At 44.6% G+C, this 13,131-nt stretch overlaps 1 protein-coding gene across 1 annotated transcript in view; it reads left to right on the top strand.

The window, feature by feature from the left end:
- The window catches only part of LOC117346323, a 224,862-nt gene that overhangs the window by 31,398 nt on the left and 180,333 nt on the right, over nt 1–13,131 (top strand). The window lies entirely within an intron of this gene.

Below are 13,131 nucleotides of genomic sequence, written 5' to 3'. Positions count from 1 at the left end.
ACATAGGAGTACCAATATAGCAGCAAATAGACAGAGATTCAACATATACTAGATAGACGGAAGATGAGGAAGCAAAATAAAATGCGATGAGAGAGCACATGTGGAAATGGCGGGGGAAGTACAGGGACAAAACAGGACAAAATACAGTAATAGTACAAACAAGACTGCAGAGGGAAAGGGAAGATAGCAAAGTTACAACGAAAAAGGGTAAACGCTCCGGGTAAGGAAAAGAAAATCCGCCATTTTAACGGTGGGTAAGAAAAGTCCTAAGAAACAAAATACAAAATGGTGAGAGGCAAACAAGTAAAGGAAAAGGATCAGGGTAGAACGAATCCACATAAAAAATCAAGAAAGCAGCAGTAAAGGGATGACATTAAGTGCGGATGAGTAAAATAAAAATAAAAAGAACAAGTAGAGGACAGGTTAGAAGGAGATAACATACAACATTTTACTCTCTAACTGTTGTCTTTCCCCTAGTTTCTCTTGATTCCGATTGTATCCATTTCCTTTCTTTACCATCCCTCATGGGATTGGGATGTCCGTCCCGTATTCTTTATTCCTTATTCTCCACACTTTACCCTCTATATACTGGTTTCTCTTTTTCAAATTCTGCCTGATTGGGCTCTTCCTCCTCTTTTTTCTCTCTGCTCTCCTCTCTTTGTCCTTTCTCCTCTTCAGGTTTAATAGTGGTTCTTCTGAACCTCCAGGTTTCCCCCCATGGATCCTTTTCTTTTGAGATATTATGTACTAGCTGATGCCCCGGCGTTGCAAGGGTATTTAATTATAGCAATAACACTGTAAATGGATTCAAATAAAGATACTTTATAGTGGTGAATGAAAATATTTTTTTACAGCTTTATAAAAAGTACAATAATCAAATTATAATGTGAAATATTTGACAAAATGAATACAATACAACTAACACAAAACTTGATTATAAACAACATTTTTAGTTTCACCTCCAGGAGCAAGAACATATACATTCTTGGGTGAACCCACCCTTCCCACATGTGCAGGTGGGCCGCGAGACCCCCAGAACATATCACCCCAGGTAGTGAGGGATCTGCATACCAAGTTTCGTTCAAATCGGTCAAGCTGTTTTTGAATTAATGTGAGAATGGCATCTTTTTACATTTTTTCCATTGACATGAATGGGTGAAATGTGATTTTCTGTTTGTAGCTCCGCCCACATGTGCAAGTGGGCCGCGAGACCCCCAGAACATATCACCCCAGGTAGTGAGGGATCTGCATACCAAGTTTCGTTCAAATCGGTCAAGCCGTTTTGGCGTGATCGCGGCACATACACACATACATACACACATACCTCCGATTTTATATATATAGATTTTGTATCTTTTGGGTCTCTGGCTGGTTCTATTGAACCTCTCTGTTCACTTGTTCATTGTTCTTTTGTTTCATATGTATTTCTATTTTTGTTACTGAAAACTCAATAAATATATTTGAAATCAAATAGTGTTATCATTTTTTCAAAGTTGTTCAAAAGTAAATTAACATAAGAACATAAGAGTTGCCTCCGCCAGGTCAGACCAGAGGTCCATCGCGCTCAGCAGCCCGCACCCGCGGCGGCCCATCAGGTCCACGACCTGCTAAGTGTCCCTGCCTTTCCCATACCTATCTCTATGTCTGTTTGTACCCCTCAATCCCCTTCTCCTGTAGGTATTTATCCAAACCTTCTTTGAACCCCTGTAGCGTGCCCTGCCCTACCACATCCTCCAGGAGCGCGTTCCATGTGTCCACCACCCTCTGAGTAAAGAAGAACTTCCTAGCATTTGTTCTAAACCTGCCCCCTTTCAATTTCTCCGAGTGCCCCCTTGTATTTGTGGCTCCCCTCAGTCTGAAGAATCTGTTCCTGTCTACCTTCTCTATGCCTTTCAGGATTTTGAAGGTTTCTATCATGTCTCCTCTAAGTCTTCGCTTTTCCAGGGAGAAGAGCCCCAGCTTTTCTAACCTGTCAGTGTATGAAAGGTTTTCCATACCTCTTACCAATTTAGTTGCTCTTCTCTGGACTCCCTAAAGTATTGCCATGTCTTTCTTGAGGTACGGCGACTTCCTTCGTCCTGGCCGTGATACCCTTTTTGATGATACCCAACATTCTGTTTGCTTTCTTTGAGGCTGTCGCACATTGTGCCGATGCTTTCAATGTTGTATCCACCAACGATGCCAAACTATGCAACATAGTAGATAACAGCACCTTGCCCGACAGTATGGAACAGGACCTGCTCTTATTGGAACATTGGTCCTCGACTTGGCAGCTAGGCTTCAATGCCAAAAAATGTAAGGTCATGCACCTTGGCAGCAGAAACCCGTGCAGAACTTACACTCTAAATGGTGAGACCTTAGCTAGGACTAGGGCAGAACGTGATTTGGGAGTAATCATTAGTGAAGACATGAAAACTGCCAAACAGGTGGAGAAAGCTGCATCCAAGGCTAGACAAATGGTGGGATGCATCCGTAGAGGTTTCGTCAGCCGGAGGCCCGAAGTCATAATGCCCCTGTACAGATCCATGGTGAGACCTCATCTTGAATATTGTGTTCAATTCTGGAGACCACGTTATCAAAAAGATGTGCGGAGAATCGAGTCGGTTCAGCGAATAACCACCAGGATGGTCTCGGGACTCAAGAACCTCCCATATGAGGAAAGACTGAATAAACTGCAACTATACTCGCTCGAGGAACGTAGAGAGAGGGGGGACATGATTGAGACTTTTAAATATATCACTGGCCGCATCGAGGTGGAAGACGATATCTTCTTTCTTAAAGGACCTTCGACCACAAGAGGTCATCCGCTGAAAATCAAAGGTGGGCAATTTCATGGCGACGCCAGGAAGTATTTCTTCACTGAAAGGGTGGTCGATCATTGGAATGAACTTCCATTGCAGGTGATTAACGCCAGCAGCGTGCTCGATTTCAAAAAGAAATGGGATATGTATGTGGGATCTCTAGCCGGGTGAAGTCTGGGAGTGGGTCATTAGCATGGGCAGACTTGATGGGCTACAGCCCTTTTCTGCCGTCATATTCTATGTTTCTATAACACACCTAGGTCTCTTTCAAGGTTACTTACCCCTAACAATGATCCCCCCATTTTGTAGCTGAACATCGGGTTCTTTTTCCCCACATGCAGGACCTTGCATTTCTCTATGTTAAAGCTCATTTGCCACTTTTTTGCCCATTTTTCCAGTTTCGCTAGGTCCCTTTGGAGGTCCTCACAGTCTTCCGTGGTTCTAACCCTGCTGCAGAGTTTGGTGTCATCTGAAAATTTTATAACCTCACAATTTGTCCCCGTCTCCAGGTCGTTTATAAATATATTGAACAGGAGCGGTCAAAAAATCAATATGCAAGCTTCATTTTATAAAACCTACACCTACACTTTTTAACATATTTATCAATGATCTAGAGATGGGAATAACGAGTGAGGTAATTAAATTTGCTGATGACACAAAGTTGTTTAAAGCTGTTAAATCACAAGAGGATTGTGAAAAATTGCAAGAGGACCTTAGCTTGGGAGACTGGAAGACTGGGCATCAAAATGGCAGATGATGTTCAGTGTGAGCAAGTGCAAAGTGATGCATATGGGAAAGAGGAATCCAAACTACAGTTAAGTGATGCTGGGTGTCACTGCCCAGGAAAAGGTGTTACCATTGAGGAAATGTTGAAACCCTCAGCTCAGCAGTGGCTAAGGAATGTTTATTTTGCTGTACTTCGTTCACTCATACTGTTATACTGTAATGTTGTGACTTATGATTCTTTGTTATGGTGCTGGCTGCTTTTCCAATAAAAATTATTTAAAAAAAAAAGAAAGCAAATAGAATTCTCAACAAAGGAATGGAAAACAAAGATGAAAATGTGATAATGCCCTTATTTCGCTCTATGGTACGACCACATCTCGAATAATGTGTGCAGTACTGGTCGCCGTATCTCAAAAAAGATAGTTCAAGGGACCTGGGGAGAGGAAGAAGCGATATGGATCGCTCTGAAAAGAGAAGATGGAACTCCTATCTACGAGGGTGTAGTCTACAGACCTTCGACTCAATCGTAGCAAATTGATAAGGATCGGATTGTGGATATCCAAAAGTTTGGAAGGAAAGAGGAGGTGCTGCTGTTGGGAGATTTCAACCTGCCAGATGCGGACTGGAATGTTCCGTCTGCGGAATCGGAAAGAAGTAGGGAGATTGTGGATGCCTTTCAAGAGGCTCTGCTCAGACAAATGGTGACGGAACCCACAAGGGAAAGAGCGATATTGGATCTGGTCCTCATAAATGGAGAGAGTATCTCTAAAGTTCGAGTGTATGCTCACCTGGGAAGTAGCGATCATCAAACGGTTTGGTTTGATATAACGGCTAAAGTGGAGAGCGGCCGCACGATACTTAAAGTCCTAGATTTCAAATGTACAGATTTTAATGCAATGGGAAAGTACCTGAAGAAAGAGCTGTTAGGATGGGAGGACATAAGAGAAGTAGAAAGACAGTGGTCTAAGCTGAAAGGAGTGATAAAAATGGCTACGGACCATTATGTTAAGAAGATAATAAAAACAAGAGAAAAAGGAAGATGATATGGTTCTCCAAACTAGTGGCCGAGAAAATAAAGGCGAAAGAGTTGGCGTTCGTGAAATATAAAAAAAACCCAAGAAGAGGAGAGCAGAAAGGACTACAGGGTGAAACTGAAAGAAGTCAAGAGAGGGATACGTCTGGCGAAAGCACAAGCGGAAAAACAAATGGCTAAAAATGTAAAAAAGGGAGATAAAAATTTTTTCTGATATATTAGTGAAAGGAGGAAGATGAAAAATGGAATTGCTAATCTAAACTGGGAACCGATATGTGGAGAGTGATGAGGAAAAAGCAAATGTGCTAAACAAATACTTCTGTTCTGTGTTCACAGAAGAAAATCCTGGAGAAGGACCAAGATTGTCTGGCAAAGTTACACGAGAAAATGGAGTAGATTCTGCGCCGTTCATGGAGGAGGGTGTTTATGAGCAACTTGAAAAACTGAAGGTGGACAAAGCGATGGGACCAGACGGGATCCATCCCAGGATATTAATGGAGCTCAGAGAGGTTCTGGCGAGTCCTATTAAAGACTTGTTCAACAAATCTCTGGAGAGGGGAGTGGTTCCCAGGGATTGGAGGAGAGTGGATGTGATCCCTATTCACAAAAGTGGTCACAGGGATGAAGCGGGAAACTACAGGCTGCTGAACCTCACTTCGGTTGTTGGAAAAATAATGGAAGTGTTGCTGAAAGAAAGGATAGTGTACTTCCTTGAATCTGATGGGTTACAGGATCCGAGGCAACATGGCTTTACAAAAGGTAAATCGTGCCAGATTGAATTTTTTGATTGGGTGGCCAGAGACATCTGGATCAAGGACATATGCTAGATGTAATTTACTTAGATTTCAGCAAAGCCTTTGATACGGTTCCTCATAGGAGACTGTTGAACAAACTTGAAGGGCTGAAGTTAGGACCCAAAGTGGTGAACTGGGTTAGAAACTGGCTGTCGGACAGATGCCAGAGGGTGGTGGTTAATGAAAGTCGCTCGGAGGAAGGAAAGGTGACTAGTGGAGTCCCTCAGGGTTTGGTGCTGGGGCCAATCCTGTTCAATATGTTTGTGAGTGACATTGCTGAAGGGTTAGAAGGAAAAGTGTGCCTTTTTGCAGATGATACCAAGATTTGTAACAGAATAGACATCGAAGAGGGAGTGGAAAATATGAAAAAGGATCTGCAAAAGTTAGAGGAATGGTCTAATGCCTGGCAACTAAAATTCAATGCAAAGAAATGCAGAGTAATGCATTTGGGGATTAATAATAGGAAGGAACCGTATATGCTGGGAGGAGAGAAGCTGATATGCACGGACGGGGAGAGGGACCTTGGGGTGATAGTGTCCGAAGATCTAAAGGCGAAAAAACAGTGTGCCCCTGTACAGGTCATTGGTAAGGCCCCACTTGGAGTATTATGTCCAGTTTTGGAGACCGTATCTGGCGAAGGACGTAACAAAACTTGAAGCGGTCCAGAGGAGGGCGACGAAAATGATAGGAGGCTTGCGCCAGAAGACATATGAGGAGAGACTGGAAGCACTGAATATGTATACCCTAGAGGAAAGGAGAGACAGGGGAGATATGATTCAGACGTTCAAATACTTGAAGGGTATTAACGTAGAACAAAATCTTTTCCAGAGAAAGGAAAATGGTAAAACCAGAGGACATAATGTGAGGTTGAGGGGTGGTAGATTCAGGGGCAATGTTAGGAAATTCTACTTTACGGAGAGGGTGGTGGATGCCTGGAATGCGCTCCCGTGAGAGGTAGTGGAGTGGAAAACGGTGATTGAGTTCAAAGAAGCGTTGGATGAACACAGAGGACCTAGAATCAGAAAATAATATTAAATATTGAACTAAGGCCAGTACTGGGCAGACTTGCACGATCTGTGTCTGTATATGGCCGTTTGAGGGAGGATGGGCTGGAGAGGGCTTCAATAGCTGGGAGGGTGTAGATGGGCTGGAGTAGGTTTTGACGGAGATTTCGGCAGTTGGAACCCAAGCACAGTAGTGGGTAGAGCTTTGGATTCTTGCCCTGAAATAGCTAAGAAGAAAAACATTAAAAAAATTTAAATTGAATCAGGTTGGGCAGACTGGATGGACCATTCGGGTCTTTATCTGCCATCATCTACTATGTTACTATGGAATTAGAAAAGATACAGAGAAGGGCGATGAAAATGATAAAAGGGATGGGACAACTTTGCTATGAGGAAAGGCTAAAGAGGCTGGGGCTCTTCAGCTTGGAGAAGAGAAGGCTCAGGGGTAATATGATAGAGGTCTATAAAATACTGAGTGGAGTGGAAAGGGTAGATGTGAATTGCTTGTTCACTCTTTCCAAAAATACTAGGACTAGGGGACATGCGCTGAAGCTACTAAGTAGTAGATTTAAAACAACCCGGAGAAAATATTTCTTCACACGACGTGAAATTAAATTCTGGAATTCATTGCCAGAGAATGTAGTAAAATCAGTTAGCTTAGCAGGGTTTAAAAAAATTTGCCTAATCTCCTAAAAGAGAAGTCCTAGGATAAGCAGCATAAAATCTGTTTTATTACTTGGGATCTAGCTAGCTACTTGGGACCCAAGTTGGCCACTGCTGGAAACAGAATGTATAACTCTATATAACACGTTTAACTCTTTACAGAATTCTATGTAGCAATATTAGGGTTACCGGACATCCTGATTTCCCCGGATATGTCCTGCGTTTGAGGACATGTCTGGGGTTCCAGAGGGCTTTTCAAACCCTGGCACTTTGTCCGGGTTTTGAAAAGCTGTGTCGGGCAGGGAGGACATCCGCCCAATGCTTGGCCGTCAAGCGATGACATTATCACAAAGCGTCCACGCACGCGCATATGTCCTTCCTGCCCGACAAGAGCAGGCAGTGGGGGCAGGGCTAGGGTGGGCTTGGGGGCAGGATATGGGCGGGGATGAGCAGAACTAGGCGGGGCTAGGGGGGGGTCTGGATTTTCCAAAAGGAAAATCTGGTAACCCTAAGCAATATGCTGCTGTAACCCACCTAGAACTCTGATTTGTAAGGATTCGACGGGATATAAAATTACACATAACATAACATTGGTACATGTGTGCCATCCAATGGCATGGTGAGGGCGAGAGGTGTCGGGGTGTTGGCGCCACTCCCCCGCCCTCTTTTTTGCCCCACCCCCATCCGCTTCTCCCTCACCCCCTCCTGCTGCGCCCGCTTGCACTCACGCCCCTTCCCTTCTCTTCCTCCGTACCGCTTTAACATTCGGGGCATGAGCAGCAACCCCCAGCCTGCTGCTCGTGCCAGCATCGGCTCTTCCTCTGATGTCACTTCCTAGGCACGGATCCAGGAAGTGACATCAGAGGGAGAGCCAATGCTGATGCGAGCAACAGGTCGGGATTGCGGCTTGTGCCCCAAACGTTAAAAGAGAAATGGGGAAGAGAAGGGGTGCGTGCTCCCTGTAGTAGAGGGAAGAGAGGAGGATGCGTGCCGGATCCTCTACCAAGACACCGCCCAGGGCGGACTTCCCATTCCCCCCCGCTCCCCCTTACTTTGACACTGGTGCCATAAAATAAAACACACTCTGCCTTGTAGTGTCAGGTTGTGCCAAAAACAGTGAGGAAAGAACCAGTTGGTGTGGTCAATTAAAAAATAAAAAAAATGCAGCGATCGGGAAGGTACATAAGGAATAGACAAGGAAGCCAAATAGCTAGGGGGAGTTATTACTTAAGCCGTTGAAAGTCAAGACAAGCAGTTAGGATCGAAAACAAAATGCAACAGGTCACCAATGCAAACAAAGCACAGCAGCTCAACCCATATACTTCACTCTTGATCTGCTATTCTAGTAGCGAGATCTTTACACACATCTGTGAAAGTACCTCATTCCTGCCCTGCAGCACTACTGCTTACACAGCGTACACAGCGCTGTCCATTTTGACATTTATAGATAGCCCCTGCTCCAAAGAGCTTACAATCTAACTTGGATGGACAGATATGACGTAGAGGGTTGGGGATGCAGAGCCCAAGGTGAAAGGAGTTAGGAGTCAAAAGCACTCTCGGATAGGTGGGGCTTTTAAACTGGGCCTTGAACACTGCCAGAGACGGAGCCCGCCGTAGGGATTGGACAGCTTGCTCCAAGCATACGGCACAGCAAGGCAGAAGGGACCCCTTGCTATACCAGTACTGAGACCTTCACAAAAACATAACTTTGCCAATGTACTTCGTTTTCTGCTATGCTGCCCCCCCCCCTCAGCTATTCCAGTACTAGACGCTCATACATACTGCTCTATCAAAATACTGTAATTCGTTCACTTGTACTCCACTTTAAACCAAAGTGAGTTACAATAGAATACACACAATTTAAAACAGACTCATATAGGGATCTATGAAATCATATATATATATAACATTCTTTGCCAGCACAAAATATTACAAAAATACATTTAGATTCAAACGATTTTTATTGATGCATACAATATCAAAAACAACATAAGAGTATCACATTATGTATAATACAACAACAATGCATCAAATAATATAAAATAAGAAGCATAAATACCCTCCACCTCCCCCCACAAAACCCTCCCTCCCCCCCATGGTATTCTCTAATTCACCTCACTATGACACATCAATACACTCTAGGAAACCCATCTTAAGACCGCACTACGGCCCTTAGGATGCAAGGTTTGTAAGTAAGGTTCCCATATATTCATAAACATCAACGTTCGCTTCCAGCATCTCTCGTCTCCCAGATGTCCAACTGATGTAATTGGTTTCACCAATGCAAAAACTTTTTTTTTGGGGGGGGGTCAGGGACCGTCCAATATTGTAAAATACATTTTTTGGCCAATAAACTCATCTTCCTACACAGCACCCGATGACCCTAGATTTGCCAGAGGCTTTCAGACATTTACAAAAATACATTTAAATTGTGAATAATGCTCCCATTCCTTTGCAGTACTCCCTGCTACTCCAGTATTGAGACCTCTCTGTCAAGATACCTCATCCCTACCCTGCGGTACCCCCTGCTGTTCCAGTACTGAGACCTTCCAAATAGATCTGTCAAAGTACCTCATTCCTGCTCTGCAGCACTCCCTACTATGTCCTATGTACCTCAAATATCCATCCTCTGCGGGGAGGGGTGGGGGAGCGGGAACGTTCTGCTGTTTAAAGCAACTAAGACTGATCAACCCTTACTTCTACAATAACCACATTCCGATATTGGTTCAAATGCTAGTCCTAACTCAACTTAACTATTGCAACTTTTTAATCAGGCTTAACCTTCACTCAAACTCCAGCTTATCCAGAACACTGCTATCATGCTGATATTCGGCCTACAAAAACATATGATCATGTCTCTGCACGCTTCACTGGCTGCCTGTAAAGGCCCGAATTATGTTTAAACTTTCCCGCATGGTACACCACACACAAGACGCCAATGCACCGGAATACATAACCCACTTATTCTCCTCTTCTTCCTTCAGCTCAACCAGGATAAATAACATCCCTTCATCCCGGGGAGTGAAGTAGAAGTGAATCTTCAACACCCTCTTCTTGTACGTTGCTGAATTATGTGTAACTGTAGACCTAACTTATCTCATGTTCTAGCCTGCCTGCACTGGGTGTTTTAGCTTGGTCATTCTAGCTTCTTATGGCTATCTCAGCATAAACGACATGTAACAGAAAGACTGCAGGGCTTAGATAAGTGACCTGCTAGTGTGAGCTTAGGACCAATGATTGTTAAGAAAAGTAACACGTGAAAAGTTTTTTTCTAGAATTCAGTTGTATAGCCAGAAGAATGTATAAATAGCTCTGAAACTTCCTGGATTTGCATCACTTGTTTACTCTTTCCAAAAATACTAGGAGGAAGGGGCATGCAATGAAGTTACTAAGTGCTGTAAATTTAAAACAAACCCGAGACAATATTTCTTCACTCAATCTGTAATTAAATTCTGGAATTCATTACCAGAAAATGTGGTGAAAGCAGTTAGCTTAGCAGAGTTTAAAAAAGGTTTGGCTCATTTCCTCTAACAAAAATCCACAGGCCATTTAAGATGAACTTTGGAAAATCCACTGCTTATGCCTAGGATAAGAAGAATAACTATCTGTTTTACTCTTTGGGATCTTGCCAGGTTACAGGATACTGGACTTGATGGACCTTCGGTCTATCAACTCTTATGTTACTATGTGAGCCATTGTGACATCACTGATGAGGCTGGCTCATAGGCATTGGTGGAATGAGGCACTATGACATCACAATCTCAGCTCTGGAAAGCTGCTACTCTTTGGGTTTCTGCCAGGCACTTGGGAACAGGATACTGGGCTTGATGGAACTTTGGTCTGTCCCAGTTTGTCAACTCTTATGTTCTTCTTATATTATTTTCAGACATACTGAAGATGTATTTTCCAGCTTCCCCCTGGAAAAGAGCTCTCTCCTCTCTTTCTGGCGTTATCCTTTTGTTGATTTCTCACCACTTCCAGATTGTAAATGCAGGTAAGAGTCACTCCAGAACTTTCCAAGCTCTCATGTGTGAAGAAGATTTCAGAAAGAGTTGTTTTGGATCAAATCCATGCATTCTTTTCACAGATGCTTTCTATTTGAGCGGGATTGGGGGCATAATGGGGTGTGGATGGGTGGAACTGGGTCTAGGGATCTGGATTATACTAAAGTAAAATCTGGCAGCCCTACTCCAGACCTAGCCTCAAGCTCAGGGAAGGAGAAGGCACATGGTTTGTGTGGGGCAGAGCTGTGAGTAGGGGTGGGGCTGTGCCACATGTCCTCTTTTTCACTTAAACAAATATGATAACCCTATGCCGGCTGATTCTGCCCTCTGATGTCACTTTCTGGTGCCGTGAACAGGATGTGGCATCAGAGGGAGGGCTGGGGCTGGCTTGAATTGAGGGAGGTGTTCCTGCTCCCTGCGGATGTTGACACGATGATGTCACACACATCCTGAGCTCGTGGAGGTTCATGGGGGGGGGGGGGGGGGAGGGCCGAGCTGGAGGTGGAACTGGGTGAGGCTGGGGAAAGAATAGGGTAGGACCAGGTGCTCTCTTTTTTATAGGAAATCTGGCAACCCTACTCTATCTAGCCCAGGGTGCTGGAGTTAAATGGTGCCAAACACACAGGGCCGTGATGTCACCAGCCTATAAGTTAAGAACATAAGAACATAAGAAGTTGCCTCCGCTGGGTCAGACCAGAGGTCCATCGCGCCCAGCAGCCCGCACCCGCGGCGGCCCATTAGGTCCATGACCTGTAAAGTGATCCTTTGTCTGAAACCCTTCATTCCCCTTTTTCCTTCTATCTATTAACCTTTCATAGTCCTATCTGTATCCCTCAATCCCCGAATCCTTCAGGAATTTATCCAATCCCTCTTTGAAACCCCGTAATGTACTCTGTCCTATCACAACCTCCAGAAGCGCATTCCAGGTGCCCACCACCCTCTGAGTGAAGAAGAATTTCCTAGCATTGATTCTGAACCTGTCCCCTATCAATTTCTCCGAGTGCCCCCTTGTTCTTGTGGTTCCCAATAGGCTGAAGAATCTGTCCCTCTCCACCTTCTCTATGCCTTTCATGATCTTGAAAGTCTCTATCATGTCTCCTCTGAGTCTCCGCTTCTCCAGGGAGAAGAGCCCCAGCCTTTCTAACCTGTCTGCGTATGAAAGGTTTTCCATACCTTTTATCATTCTTGTCGCTCTTCTCTGAACCCTCTCAAGTATCGCCATGTCCTTCTTTAGGTACGGTGACCAATACTGGACACAGTACTCCAGATGCGGGCGCACCATCGCCCGATACAGCGGCATGATGACTTCCTTCGTCTTGGTCGTAATACCCTTCTTAATAATACCCAACATTCTGTTTGCTTTCTTTGAGGCTGCTGTGCATTGTGCCGTTGACTTCACTGTTGTATCCACCAGCACACACAAGTGTTTTTCAAGGTTACTTTCTCCTAGTACTAATCTTCCCATTTTGTAGTTGAACATCGGGTTTCTTTTTCCCTATATGCATGACCTTGCATTTCTCTACGTTGAAGTTCATCTGCCATTTATTCGCCCACTCCTGACTAGCACTCTTCTATCTTCCTCCACCCTCTTCAAATTTTGCTGCCCAATCCTGGTGGGGGGGGGGGGGGTGAAGCTTTATAGGCCAGCTGCTGCGAGGGAGGAGGGTGAGTGTCACCATCAGAGGTGAAAAATTCAGCACTCTCCTCCACCCTCCTCTGATGCTATTGTTGGATGCTGATACTGGCCCTTCCTCTTATGTGGCAGCCTGCTCATGAAGCTGCATCGTGCTGGAACCTGGCAGTAGCACGAGGAGGGAACTGACTGGGAGCAGGGTATACACCGTGGCAGGGCAGAGCCTGGTCTGGAGGGGGGTGAGGCATGGGCTGGGTCACCGTAATATCTAGAGCCAGCCATGACTGCCAGGATTCAAGATGGCCAGTACGATGTCATATTCAACAGCAGTCGGTAGCGCATGAGACTCTTAATCTCAGGGTCGTGGGTTTGAGCCCCATCTTGGGCAATAGCTTTGTTATTTTGGGTTTTGGCCAAGTATTATTGACTTGGATTGGCCACCATGAGAACGGGCTACTGGGCTTGATGAACCA

Source organism: Geotrypetes seraphini, chromosome 12 (genome assembly GCF_902459505.1).
Source record: "Geotrypetes seraphini chromosome 12, aGeoSer1.1, whole genome shotgun sequence".
NCBI classification, from domain to species: Eukaryota; Metazoa; Chordata; class Amphibia; order Gymnophiona; family Dermophiidae; genus Geotrypetes; species Geotrypetes seraphini.
Note: the sequence above shows the minus strand (reverse complement) of the source record. Positions and strands in the feature narration are given on the sequence as shown.